The 13,218-nt window shown below is 35.2% G+C and overlaps 1 protein-coding gene across 1 annotated transcript in view; it reads right to left on the bottom strand.

The window, feature by feature from the left end:
* Positions 1-13,218, bottom strand: part of LOC142354282 (mitochondrial Rho GTPase 2-like) — a 161,642-nt gene that overhangs the window by 133,653 nt on the left and 14,771 nt on the right. The gene's annotated exons all lie outside the window — the stretch shown is intronic.

Below are 13,218 nucleotides of genomic sequence, written 5' to 3'. Positions count from 1 at the left end.
ATTCTAATTTTGTATTAAATTCTTTGAGTTTTTACATCTTCATAAATAAACAAAAGTATCAAACTTAGAAAGTTTTCATCAGAAAGTTTTCATTTTGCCGTTAAAAATGTGGTTTGCGTCATGTGAAGCTACACATTTGTGACAGCGGTTATCAACATTTTCACAGATTCTACTCAACTAAGGGTTAAGCTGGGGGCAGTATCGAGTTCTCAGTTGTGCTTATCAAATGCGTGCAAACTGTGGCAGCGTTTGTTTTCTGCTATCTTTGGTGGAAGTGTCCTGTTCCTCGCTGTCTTTGTTCAACTGAGTATCAACCGTGTGTCGTTGGATACTTTTGAGCGCATGTTGTATTCTTTGCGATTTAATTGCTCTTAAATATTTGTCTGTTACTTCACGCGGTCCCTATGAATTTCAATTAAGGTCGGTCTCGTGGGACGAAAACTGGGAAAGAGTTTGTCAGGTTCTGATCGGCGCGATAGCTCCAATATCTGCCGGCAAGAAATTGCTCTGCAAGAAAATGTTTCTGTGTAGGCTTTTAGCAGGCATTATTCCACCCTCATTGTGTAGGTCATTGATGTCAGACATTTTTACAAGGCCAGTAATTTTGCGCAGAGCAATGTTTTGTGGTGTTTGCAGATGGTTCCACAGTGTATTGCTGATTGCGGAAATCCAAATGCAAGCACTTTTATCCAGGATGCTCCGACCGATATTGTTGAAAGACACTGAGGTCGCCTCTTCTGTGCAGCCCCAGTTGCTACCAGCAATAATTTTCTGTATGTTTTTGCGCTTTTGTAATTTCTCTTTGGTGTTTCATACATGTCCTCCAAAATTGAGAATACTATCGAAAGTAACACCCAGTAGTTTGACTTTGGAATTTACTGGTATTGTTGATTTGTTGATAAGGAGAAGTGGATGGATCTTGGCCTCCATGCTCCAAGTTGTGAACCCTAGTTGCACTCAGTTTTTCAGAGTATAATTCAAGGTTTCTTGATTCTACCCAGTCATATAAAATATTTAAAGATGTGTTTTTAGGTCACGTAATTTCCCAACCGTCTGTAGAGAAACAGTTAAAGTTATATCATCAGCGTATATCATGATGCTTATATGTTTCGTAGATAGAAGCAACTTGCTCATGTAGTTGTTGAAGAGCATTGGCGATAATACACAACCCTTGGTCACATCACGTTTGATTCTTCTCCATTTTGATTTTTGATTGTTATTTTTTACGTAAGAAAAACCTTCACTATAAGCATGAAGCGACTAATTTTTAGTGTTTTTTCGGTAATGGTACCTCAAGTATGTCTCTTAGTATTAGGCTGTGATCAACTTTTTTTGTTAGATAAAAAAGTTATAATTTCACTGATATAGCGTTTGACCTGCTTGATGCTCATTTTTCTCTTGCTAAGTCAAGTGAATTAATTTTGTTCGTATTCAGTTTCCGCTGAATTGTTGTCGTTTTCAATGCAATATGGGTTTCCTTCTTCTTACTATCTCATGTTTGGTTGGTTACTGCTTTAGAACAGATTAATTAATAGCCCATCCTTGATTTATTTCTCAAATTCTTCTAACATTAGGTGTTCTTTAATATTAGGTGTTGTACAAACTAAGAAGGTCAATTTGTTCAAGGTGATGAAATAATGTCCTCAAACGCTTAATTATTGTCGACAATAAACAGATTTGATAACGACAGTAAACGGATGTCCTCAGACGTTGAATCATTGTCGTTATGAACTTAAATGATATAGCGTTCGACCTGCTTGATGCTCTTTTTTTATAGCTGAGTCAAGTGAATCAATCTTGTTCATTTTCAGTGTTCACTGAATTATTGTCGTTTTTGATTCGACATGAAGTCTTTTCTCCTTCCTTTTTTTATGTTTGGTTGTTTGCTGCTTCAGAACAGATTTAGTAATTCCCAATACTTGATTTTTATCATACATTTTCTGGATCTTTTCAGTTTGTGCCCCCCCCCAGCTTAGTGGGTGCATATTATTTGCAACCCCCAGACGCACGTGCAATACTTTTACATAACGATTTACTATGTAATGACACGTGCTCTGTCACTGGGGGAGCATAACGTACTGGGGGGGCACAAACGGAAAAGAACCCATTTTCTTAACAGGTCTTCAATATTAGGTGGTGTGCAAACTATAAAGGTCAATTTGTCCAAATGGATGACATGAACAAATTGTAAACATTTTGAGCTTAAAAAATTGCGTGAAAGAGCGGTTTTTTAAAGAACAGTATGCTGTTTCAGTAACTCTCCAAAAACTTCTTTTCCGCATTATCACAAGCATTTTAATTACCAAAAACTCTGCAATCGTCATTTCTGTCGCTTTCATAGCAAGCGAAAATTTGTTTTGCTTCTTCAAAAATATGGACATGTTTTTCAAAGAAATAAAAAAAAATTGTCAGGTAATCATGACAGCCAACTGCGTTATCATTGTCCTCATACTTTTTCTGAACTGTAAAAAAATAGTCAAAAAGTTCAATCAGGGGAAATGGCAAATCCATACAAAGGCACTGCAAGTGGGTCATTTTGGTTTGCACTTTCTCGTGAGATTACTGTTCCTTTTTAAATTAATTATAGAGAGAAGGGAACAACATTTCAATGTTTCTATAAGCAAGATAAATGTCATGATGACTATTGAAATTGTTTTCAAACCGCCAACAAGTTTATTCGCAACTGATTCTGAAATATTAAAAGCAGCTCTCAATAATTGCTCGGCAAATTCAAATCCTATAATTTAACCTATACATAGTTATCGATCACCTCCTAATACCTAAACCACTTGAAAATAATTATTCCAAATATTCACCATAGAAATTGCCCAATTGCCATCTGCCGTGAACCCGGGCATTTATCAAGAGCTCCCAACCGACATGACGTATACGAAAGGAGGAAAATCAATTGAAAAGATTCTTTGCGCATTTATAGTTTAGCTAACGTTTTCGAGGATGCCTCAAAAGATGTCAGGAAATTCCACCATTCGATGACATCATAGCTGGACTGGCCGTGGCTTCCATGCGTTTTCATGGTAATTGTTCTAAAATTTAGGGCCTTGAGTTTTTCAAATATGGATAAATTTTTTGGCAAAACTTTTGGACGGTTATTGATACTAAATAACTCAAATTTGCATTGCTAGGTTCTGGTTGTGTTCAGCATAAGACATTAAGGACTGTTTTTGTCTCAATTTTTTCAATTAAACAAAGGAGAACACCATTTGCTTTGTTATCAGGACTTCCGGGAGAGTTTTCCGTTAAGCTATAAGGAATCAATGTCCCACGTTGTTCCATTGCATTACCCGTTTTGCAATTTTTTTTATATTTGAAGCGCCATCCTCTGCTAAGATACTTGCTTGAATGAGATGAAGCATCATCATTGCACTTCAAACGTAAGTTAGAATCATTTCAACTGGCAATAAAATTCATTCGTTTTAGGTACCGGTAAACTTAAAGCCTGTCTTGTTTTTGGCAGCCTACAAAAATTGCACAGCGAACAATTTGTTTGTAGATGTTCATCCTGAGCTTTATTGGTTTTCCTCGACGTTAATCCAGCAACTGCTGGGTTCAGAAGAAACTCCTTAGAAGTTTCCGATGTCTGGCTAACAACCACTGCATTCGCTGGAGTTGTTGCTGCTGCAGAGTTTAGAGTTTCTTTTGTTTTGCAGCTGACACAGCAAAAACTTTTATGATATTCCTGCCTAACACTGAGCCGTTCGCTATACCTCATGTGCTCATAGTTGTCCCATGAGTAACTCTAAACCCCTCTTCCTCTAAGATGGTTGGAGTTTTTTAAACAGTGTGACTGCTCAGAAATAAATAAGGGAGGCAGTTAGTAGTATGAAAACAAAAGAATAATTGACGAGGGAAGAATTTAATCATGCATATTCAATAACAACCAAACATATGGTTGCATAGAACGAGAAATGTATACCATCTCTGAAGGAGTCATCATATGGCAGATTAAAACAAGGGAGCACAATTTGAATGGGCGGATGAATACAACTACTCAACAGCTTATACGGAGCATAATTTAGATGATTAATATTATTAATTAGAAAACATTTATCCGTGTAATCAAAAGTTTTTCGGACAGTTGAAACGAAGATAAAATTTTTCAGTGATTGTGTTTAAGTTCCTCCATTTAATGGAATAGTCGTTTGAATTTGCGTCGTTTTTGTTATAACCAGCAATTACCGTTTCAGTTGTTTTTTCTGTAAAGTTGCCGGGCTCTGGTGAAGTCGTCAGGGTAGTCAAGGGTGCATCGTCGCCTTTGTAGGCATAGGATTCAGGGACTGCTTGTGCGTTGATCCAATAATCAATCTCCTTGTGATGCCAGGCATTTGTTTTGGATTGAGGCACGGGGTTAACATTCACCTAAAAACATTGTAAAAGTACAGAGAGAACAATTAATATAATGACTTTTTTGTATTATTATAAAACAATTGATAAATTGGACTTAAAAAATGAACAAGCTGGTGATGTTGGCGACTGACGGGAGTCTCAGGGTATTTTATGTCAAGATCCCCTCAATAGATCGCCAAAACAAGATCTGAATAACTTAATTTTTAAAAAGCAATGAATATTTAATAATTATACCAGAACAACTCGGCCAGTACCTAAGGGGAAAACAATGTTTTTAATCTAAATGGTTTTAAAGTCCAATATTAGGTCAAAAGTATCCTGTTACATTTTTTATTTTGAAATAATATTTTTCTTGCATTTGTTTTGAGTACAATAATGAAAAGCGATTGACAGCGCCCCAAAACTTCTTCTAAAAATATTGCCAGCCAGGCATGTTGGCAGAACTACCTACAATAAAAAATGAATAAACAGATTTTTTCTCTTCCGCGGTTTCCCTTGTTTTTCAGCACTGCCTCTTTCTGGTGAATGATTTATCACGAACAAGTGATGCGGAAACAGTTGACAGTAATAAAAATTTCAAAAACTGAAAAATTACTGAAAGAAATGAACCAAGTGAAAAGTGACGCTGGACAGTTTTATGTTTGTGATGTGAATGAACTCCATAAGTTGGTAATTTTCATAAAACAGATTGGTTTCAAAAGGCATATTTGATGTTATTTGGAATATTATTGAACAGAGAATCAATTGAACATCCAGAGAACAACCGGAGACACTGAATAAAACATGGTATTTTTTACGTTTCTGCTCCCCGGTACGATATGAAACCCACGGAGAGAGAGCACATGTTATTACGTAGTAAACCACTCTTTAAAAATATGGCTCGTGCATCTCGTAGGTGAAAAAAATATGCAACTACTCAGCTGCAGGTGCAGACACACAAAAGATCTTAAGTTCTTTGGACTCAAATTAATTGCATATCTTATATACAACCATTGAGTGTCAACAAATGGCAAATTGAAATGCAGATATGTGTTCAATCTGATATAGTTCTAAGTGAAAATGTGCCGCGCTCAGAAAAACCGTGTTGCAGTTTAAATAAGGGGAGATATAGAATTTTTACAAGTAATGTTCAAAGAAATGCAGGGAGGCCCATTTAAGGTTACAATATTATTCAGATTATTTAAAAATGATACAATTTTTTTTACATGGACCCAGCAGAGCTCAAACCTCAAAAGTGCTCTAGCTTTAAATTTCTTTTTCGTAAATGCTCTTCCTCTCTCAGTCATTATTTGTCTTCTAGTTTGTTTTCCCTAGTAACAGATATAAAATTGCTGGATTTGTACTTTTCTTTTTGATTTAACTGGATGATCTTCTTAGCAGTTATATAACTACTAAACAGTTTTACCATGGTTCTATTCGTCCCACAACATTCATGCTCTGAATAATGGCAACAAAGATGTTAGAAATCATTGAAAATTTCCTTCCAAGTTGGTGGAAGATATTAGCAAAGATGTAGACATGTCAATAAAACTTGACACTCGTTTATGTTGATCAGTTTGCCTCAAGAATACTGGCGCGTCAAATTGTTTTCGTCTTCTTAAGAGACTCAAAAGTGAGCTTTTTTCTACCGTAATGAGATCAGAAAGTACAATGGCTACCCGTCTATTGCAAACGGTTTTAATGCATATTTTATGACAGTATATCAGCCTGCCATTTTTTTCAACGACATTACACAACGGACATTAAATGAGTTATGCTTTACGATGGATAATATTCAAGGCGCCTTATCTCAAGCTTCTCTTGGTAAAAGTTTTAACAAAAAAATACCAGGTGACTTTCTTGAGAATGCTACAGATAGTTTAACTTATCATGTCATGAAGATCTTTCCGAGCATTGCGAAAACTTCGACATACCCAAATTTTTGGAAGAAAGCATTTATTATACCAAATTTTAAAACGGGCTCCAAATTCTGTATTCAGTCTTACAGTCCAATTGGTAACCTAAGTAAATTGTCCCTTTGAAAGAAATGTTTTTAATAATCTATATCTTTTCGTTATAACGAAGATCACTCCTCATCAATTCGGATTCATGAAGGGATTCAACTTAAATTACTCAATTTATACTTATATAAATCAACTCATATTGTATCTTATGAAATTTAAAAAGCTCCTTATAAAGATGATGATGTATTTTGCCTATATCTAGATTTCTGCAAAGAGTTCAATTGTGTCCAAAATTCAATACTGAACAAATTGGTAAGCTTTGGAGTTGGTGGAAATTTAATACGGTTGCTTGCTTTTTATTTAACGAACAGTGAGCAGTGTGTCAAGGCTGAAAGTTGTTGATTTTCATGGGCGTCCTATTCAAGTGGAGTTCCACGGGTTTCTATTTTGGGACCACTGCTTTTTCTAGTGTTAATTTTTGACCTGCCTTCCGATGGCGTGTCAAGTTTTTATCTCCATGCTGACGATGGAAAAGCATTGAGTAATGATTTGCAGACTTTACAAAACGACGTTCATCCCTTTTTTAACTGGGCCAAGAAAAACTTATTGCTGCTTAATGTTTAAACCGTGTTAGAGTTTAAATATAAGGGGAGGTATAAAATTTTTACAGGCAGTGTTCAAGGAAAAGCAGGGAGGCCCATTTACGGTTACAACAATATTCAGATAAATTAAAATTAGTACAATTTTTTTTACATAAACCAAGCAGAACTAAATCCCCAAAAGTGCTCTAGCTTTAAATTTCTCAATCCTCAAAAGTGCTCTGGCTTTAAAGTGCGTAACTTATACTTATATAACTCAACCTATATTGTATCTTATGAAATTTACAAAACTCATTATAAAGATGATGATGTATTTTGACTATATCAAGATTTCTGCAAAGAGTTCAATTGTGTCCAAAACTCAATACTAAACAAATTGGTAAGCTTTGGAGTTGGCGGAAATTTAATACGTTTGCTTGCTTCTTTTTTAACGAACAGAGAACAGTGTGTCAAGGCTGAAAGTTGTTGATCTCTATGGGCCTCCTTTTCAAATGGAGTTCCACGGGTTTCTATTTTGGGACCATTGTTTTTTTCCAGTTTTCATTATTGACCCACCATCCGATGGTGTGTCAATTTTTTATCTCTATACTGGCGATGGGAAAGCCTTGAATAATGATTTGCAGACTTTACAAAACGACGTGCAGACCTATTTTAATTGGGCCACGAAAAATTTAATGCTGCTAAATGTTTAAACGGTGTTGCAGTTTAAATAAGGGGAGGTATAAAATTTTTATAAGTAGTGTTCAAGGAAATGCAGGGAGCCCCATTTGCAGTTACAATTTTATTCAGATAATTTAAAGTGGGTACAATTTTTTTACATGAACCCAGCAGAACCCAATCCTCAAAAATGCTCTAGCTTTAAATTTCTTTTTCGTAATTGCTCTTCCTCTCTCAGTCATTATTTGTCTTCTAGTTCGTTTTCCCTACTAACAGATATAAAATTGCTGGATTTTGTACTTTTCTTTTTGAATTAACTGGATGATCTTCTTAGCAGTTATACAACTACTAAACGGTTTTACCATGGTTCTATTCGTCCCACAATATTCATGACGAAGATCACTCCTCATCAATTCGGATTCATGAAGGGATTCAACTTAAATTACTCAACTTATACTTATATAAATCAACTCATATTGTATCTTATGAAATTTAAAAAGCTCCTTATAAAGATGATGATGTATTTTGCCTATATCTAGATTTCTGCAAAGAGTTCAATTGTGTCCAAAATTCAATACTGAACAAATTGGTAAGCTTTGGAGTTGGTGGAAATTTAATACGGTTGCTTGCTTTTTATTTAACGAACAGTGAGCAGTGTGTCAAGGCTGAAAGTTGTTGATTTTCATGGGCGTCCTATTCAAGTGGAGTTCCACGGGTTTCTATTTTGGGACCACTGCTTTTTCTAGTGTTAATTTTTGACCTGCCTTCCGATGGCGTGTCAATTTTTTATCTCTATGCTGGCGATGGGAAAGCCTTGAATAATGATTTGCAGACTTTACAAAACGACGTGCAGACCTATTTTAATTGGGCCACGAAAAATTTAATGCTGCTAAATGTTTAAACGGTGTTGCAGTTTAAATAAGGGGAGGTATAAAATTTTTATAAGTAGTGTTCAAGGAAATGCAGGGAGCCCCATTTGCAGTTACAATTTTATTCAGATAATTTAAAGTGGGTACAATTTTTTTACATGAACCCAGCAGAACCCAATCCTCAAAAATGCTCTAGCTTTAAATTTCTTTTTCGTAATTGCTCTTCCTCTCTCAGTCATTATTTGTCTTCTAGTTCGTTTTCCCTACTAACAGATATAAAATTGCTGGATTTTGTACTTTTCTTTTTGAATTAACTGGATGATCTTCTTAGCAGTTATACAACTACTAAACGGTTTTACCATGGTTCTATTCGTCCCACAATATTCATGATCTGAATAAACGCAACAAAGATGTTAGAAATCATTGCAAATTTACTTCCAAGTTGGTGGAAGAACTTAGCAAAGATGTAGACCTGTCAATAAAACTTGACACTCGTTTATGTTGATCAGTTTGCCTCTAGAATACTGGCGCGTCAAATTGTTTTCAACTTCTTTAGAGACTCAAAAGTGAGCTCTTTTCTACCGGAATCAGATCAGAAAGTACAATGGCTACCCGTCTATTGGGAACGGTTTTAATGCATATTTTATGACAGTATATCAGCCTGCCATTTTTTTTCGACAACATTACAAAACGGACATTAAATGAGTTATGCTTTACGATGGACAATATTCAAGGCGCCTTATCTCAAGCTTCTCTTGGTAAAAATTTTAACAACAAAATACCAGGTGACTTTCTTCGGAATGCTACAGATAGTTTAACTTATCATGACATGAAAATCTTTACAAGCATTGCGAAAACATCGACATACCCAAATTTTTGGAAGAAAGCTATTATTATACCAAATTATAAAACGGGCTCCAAATTTTGTATTCAGTCTTACAGTCCAGTTGGTAACTTAAGTAAATTGTCCCTTTGAAAGAACTGTTTTCAATAATCTATATCTCTTCGTTATAAAGAAAATCACTCCTCGTCAATTCGGATTCATGAAGGGACTCAACGTAAATTACTCAACTTATACTTATTTAAATCAACCTATATTGTATCTTATGAAATTTAAAAAGCTCATTATAAAGATGATGATGCATTTTGCCTATATCTAGATTTCTGCAAAGAGTTCAATTGTGTCCAAAAATCAATACTGAACAAATTGGTAAGCTTTGGAGTTGGTGGAAATCTAATACGGTTGCTTGCTTTTTATTTAACGAACAGAGAGCAGTGTGTCAAGGCTGAAAGCTGTTGATCTTCATGGCCCTCCTTTTCAAGTGGAGTTCCAGGGGTTTCTATTTTGGGACCATTGATTTTTCTAGTGTTAATTATTGACCTACCCTCCGATGGTGTGTCAAGTTTTTATCTCTATGCTGACGATGGAAAAGCATTGAATAATGATTTGCAGACTTTACAAAACGACGTGCAGTCCTATTTTAATTGGTCCGCAAAAAATTTATTGCTGCTTAATGTTTAAACCGTGTTAGAGTTTAAATTTAAGGGGAAGTATAAAATTTTTACAAGTAGTGTTCAAGGAAAAGCAGGGAGGCCCATTTACAGTTACAAAAATGTTCAGATAATTTAAAATTAGTACAATTTTCTTACATAAACCCAGCAAAACTAAATCCTCAAAAGTGCTCTAGCTTTAATTTTCTCAACCCTCAAACTTGCTCTGGCTTTAAAGTGCTCAACTTAAAACTATATAACTCGACTTATATTTTATCTTATGAAATTTACAAAGCTCATTATAAAGATGACTATGTGTTTTGCCTATTTCTAGATTTCCGCAAAGAATTCAATTGTGTCCAAAATTCAATACTGAACAAATTGGTAAGCTTTGGAGTTGGTGGAAATTTCATACGGTTGCTTGCTTCATATTTAACGAACAGAGAATAGTGTGTCAAGGCTGAATGTTATTGATCTTCATGGGCCTCCTTTTCAAGTGGAGTGCCACGGGTTTCTGTTTTGGGATCACTGCTTTTTCTAGTGTTATTTATTGACCTACCCTCCAATGTTAAGTCAAATTTTTATCTCTATGCTGACGATGGGAAAACATTGAATAGTGATTTGCGGACATTACATAAACGACGTGCATTCTTATATTAATTGGGCGGCGAAAAATTTAATGCTGCTTAATGTTTCCAAAACTTAACTTTTATTGGTCGAAGAACTACTGCTCATTAAATATTGGGGGTGAATTAGTTCATCCCGTGAAAACAGTCAAAGACTTAGGTATTTATGTTTCGGGAATATTTGTGATGATAAAAAAATTTACTATCTCGAAAAGTTTTTGTATGTTTTCAAGATATTAATTATTTATCTTAATAAGGTATCTTGTTTTGGCGCAAAAATCAAACTGGTTGCTTTTTGGCCATGGTTACTTGAGCTTTCTCTTGACTTTTAGCAAAACAGTTGTATCAACTGTTGTTCATTCAAAACTATATTGTTGATCGAAAGTCTTCACGTAGAACGCAATTGTAGATTCTGATAGTCTGTTGAAGAGACAAAAAAAATCAGTTTTGATGCAGTTTAATTTTCACCAAACACTGATGTTGTTATTTTAGCAACCAAACCAAGGTATGGCATTTGTGCGTCCAAAACAACTATAATTTCCCATTGAATTTCTATATAATTTGCCTGCGGGCTTCTTAAATCGACAAAACATGTGGCAGTCCTGGTAAATCTGTTAGATTACTAAATATCAGCGGATCAGATAGTTTAATGTCAATTGTTTATTGTACAAATTTTTGCAAGAGAGAATATCTGCTCTAAGTTGGATCAAGCTTGTTTCTATTGGTGATGTAATGCAATTTTCAATTCTAACAAACATAATTGACAACCATCAAAAATTTCTCGTTTTTGGCGTCCGTATTTTTCATATCAATAATGAAAGTCTAAAATTAAAAATTTGATGAAAAATGCAATAAAACCATTCATCATAATCCCAATTTTTTTTGCGTTTTCTTTAACTGGAAATTCAACTGTTATTTTGACAAAATTTTGCATGGCTGAGAGCTGATTGCCAATTAAAACAAACTGACACACGTTTTTCATCTGCTTCAAGTAAAATTCCAATTATGCATATAGAAATGCTCTTTGAGAGCACAAAAAATGTCCATCAAGGGTTTTGAGAATAAGGCTTTGCAGTTTGTTGATTTGCTATTGCAACATTTTTCCAATTCCTATTGATACGCGTAACCATCTTGCCATCAGTTTATCATTAGCACTGAATTTGTTTTATATGAGTTAAGAGCTGTTGAACCGATTGCAAAATGGCGTGGTTAATATACAAAAACATTTCTGAATTAACAGTAAGTATGAATTTGGTTTGTGGAATAGAAAATGTCAAACTGTCTAGTCGATGCTTTTTATGTTGAAATTTTTTTTGAACAAATTAAATAGCATTAACCGCGGTTTTAGAGACCACGAGTTAACTTTTGGCGTAAGCAGCAATTCTCTAGCGCTTTAACTTCAATATGTTTTTTCCGAGCATTGAGGCGGCCAGGTTCGTTTGCACCTGTTGTACGTTTTTTGAGTCCCATTGACAAGTGATTGGTTTTTTTGTTACTTTTTTCCGCTGCACTAAAAAAATTAGTTTAATTTTCTAGGTAACCTCAGACAAGCACTTTTTAGTTTGTTGCAAGGCCTGGTAAATGTCTTCCGACCGTGACTTGATCCCCAACAACTTCCTAATGTTGATTGTAATGAACTTACTATCCAAGCCCCTGCTAAATAGCAGTGCTCCGAAAACTAAGAACACAGAATCGCAGTTTTCCCTGTAAGTAAATTAATTTTTCTTCAGATATGGATATATCATTTGTTCATTGAGTTGTCACAAGTCATTTGTGGCAGTTTTTAGTTGATTTTCAAAGAGATTTAGAGGTTTAAGCGATGTTTCGTTCGTTCAAATATTTGACAATTTGTAAGAAATTTTGTTTTTGATCTTGATAGCAGCTGTCAAGTTTTATATTTAATCTGTTTTTTTTTTAAAAATAAATCTATAAATTTTGTTAGCGGAAGCAAAAATTGAACGAGTAAAAGGTTTTCGATTAAAAGTTCTCGAGTAAAAGGTTTGAACATGGAACTTTGATATTCATTTAAAGGTAAAAACTGCAGCTTAACAATTCGGCAGGTACCCGTGAGCAAATAATACTTTTTCAATAACATGTTTTTTGAAAAGAAACGTTGCAATTGGTATGTTGCACCAATTGTTGACGTAAAGTGCGCTTGTTCGCGGAGTTAAGGTGCAAATGAACTCGCATTTTTGAAGCAATTATTGCATTATGAAAACAACGATAGTGTTAGAAACCAATTATCTCAGCAAAACATTGTTTTTCCCGTCTTGGCTCTCTGCTTGTGGTTTCCCTTTTCTTTGATTTCAATGGGTGGAGCGCATTTGATGTTAAATTCCTGGTCGCATTCGTTGCGGTTGGCATTTAGTCCAACAGTTATTCTGCAATGTGCGCAGGTTCTTGATGGTCTCGGACTGTTGTCAGGTTCTGCGGTGTCTGGTGATCCTTGCAAGTGCCACACACATGTCCACCGCTCATTTAACCGCCTGTCGTTTTGTTTGTGGGCGCTGATATTGACATATGCAAGGTGGAATTTTACCTTGAAATTGGTGCACTGGTTTTCTTTGTAGATCTTTCTGAAGATCTGTCTGCATTGGTCGCATCTTGTACATTCACTCTCTGTGATTCTGTTTCAAGAGATGTTGTCTTGTTCAGTTGAACCACCGCT

This window comes from Convolutriloba macropyga, chromosome 15 (assembly GCF_964194025.1).
Source record: "Convolutriloba macropyga chromosome 15, txConMacr16.3, whole genome shotgun sequence".
NCBI lineage: Eukaryota > Metazoa > Xenacoelomorpha > Acoela > Convolutidae > Convolutriloba > Convolutriloba macropyga.
The sequence above is the reverse complement of the archived record's forward strand: the minus strand, read 5'-3'. Positions and strand labels throughout refer to the sequence as shown.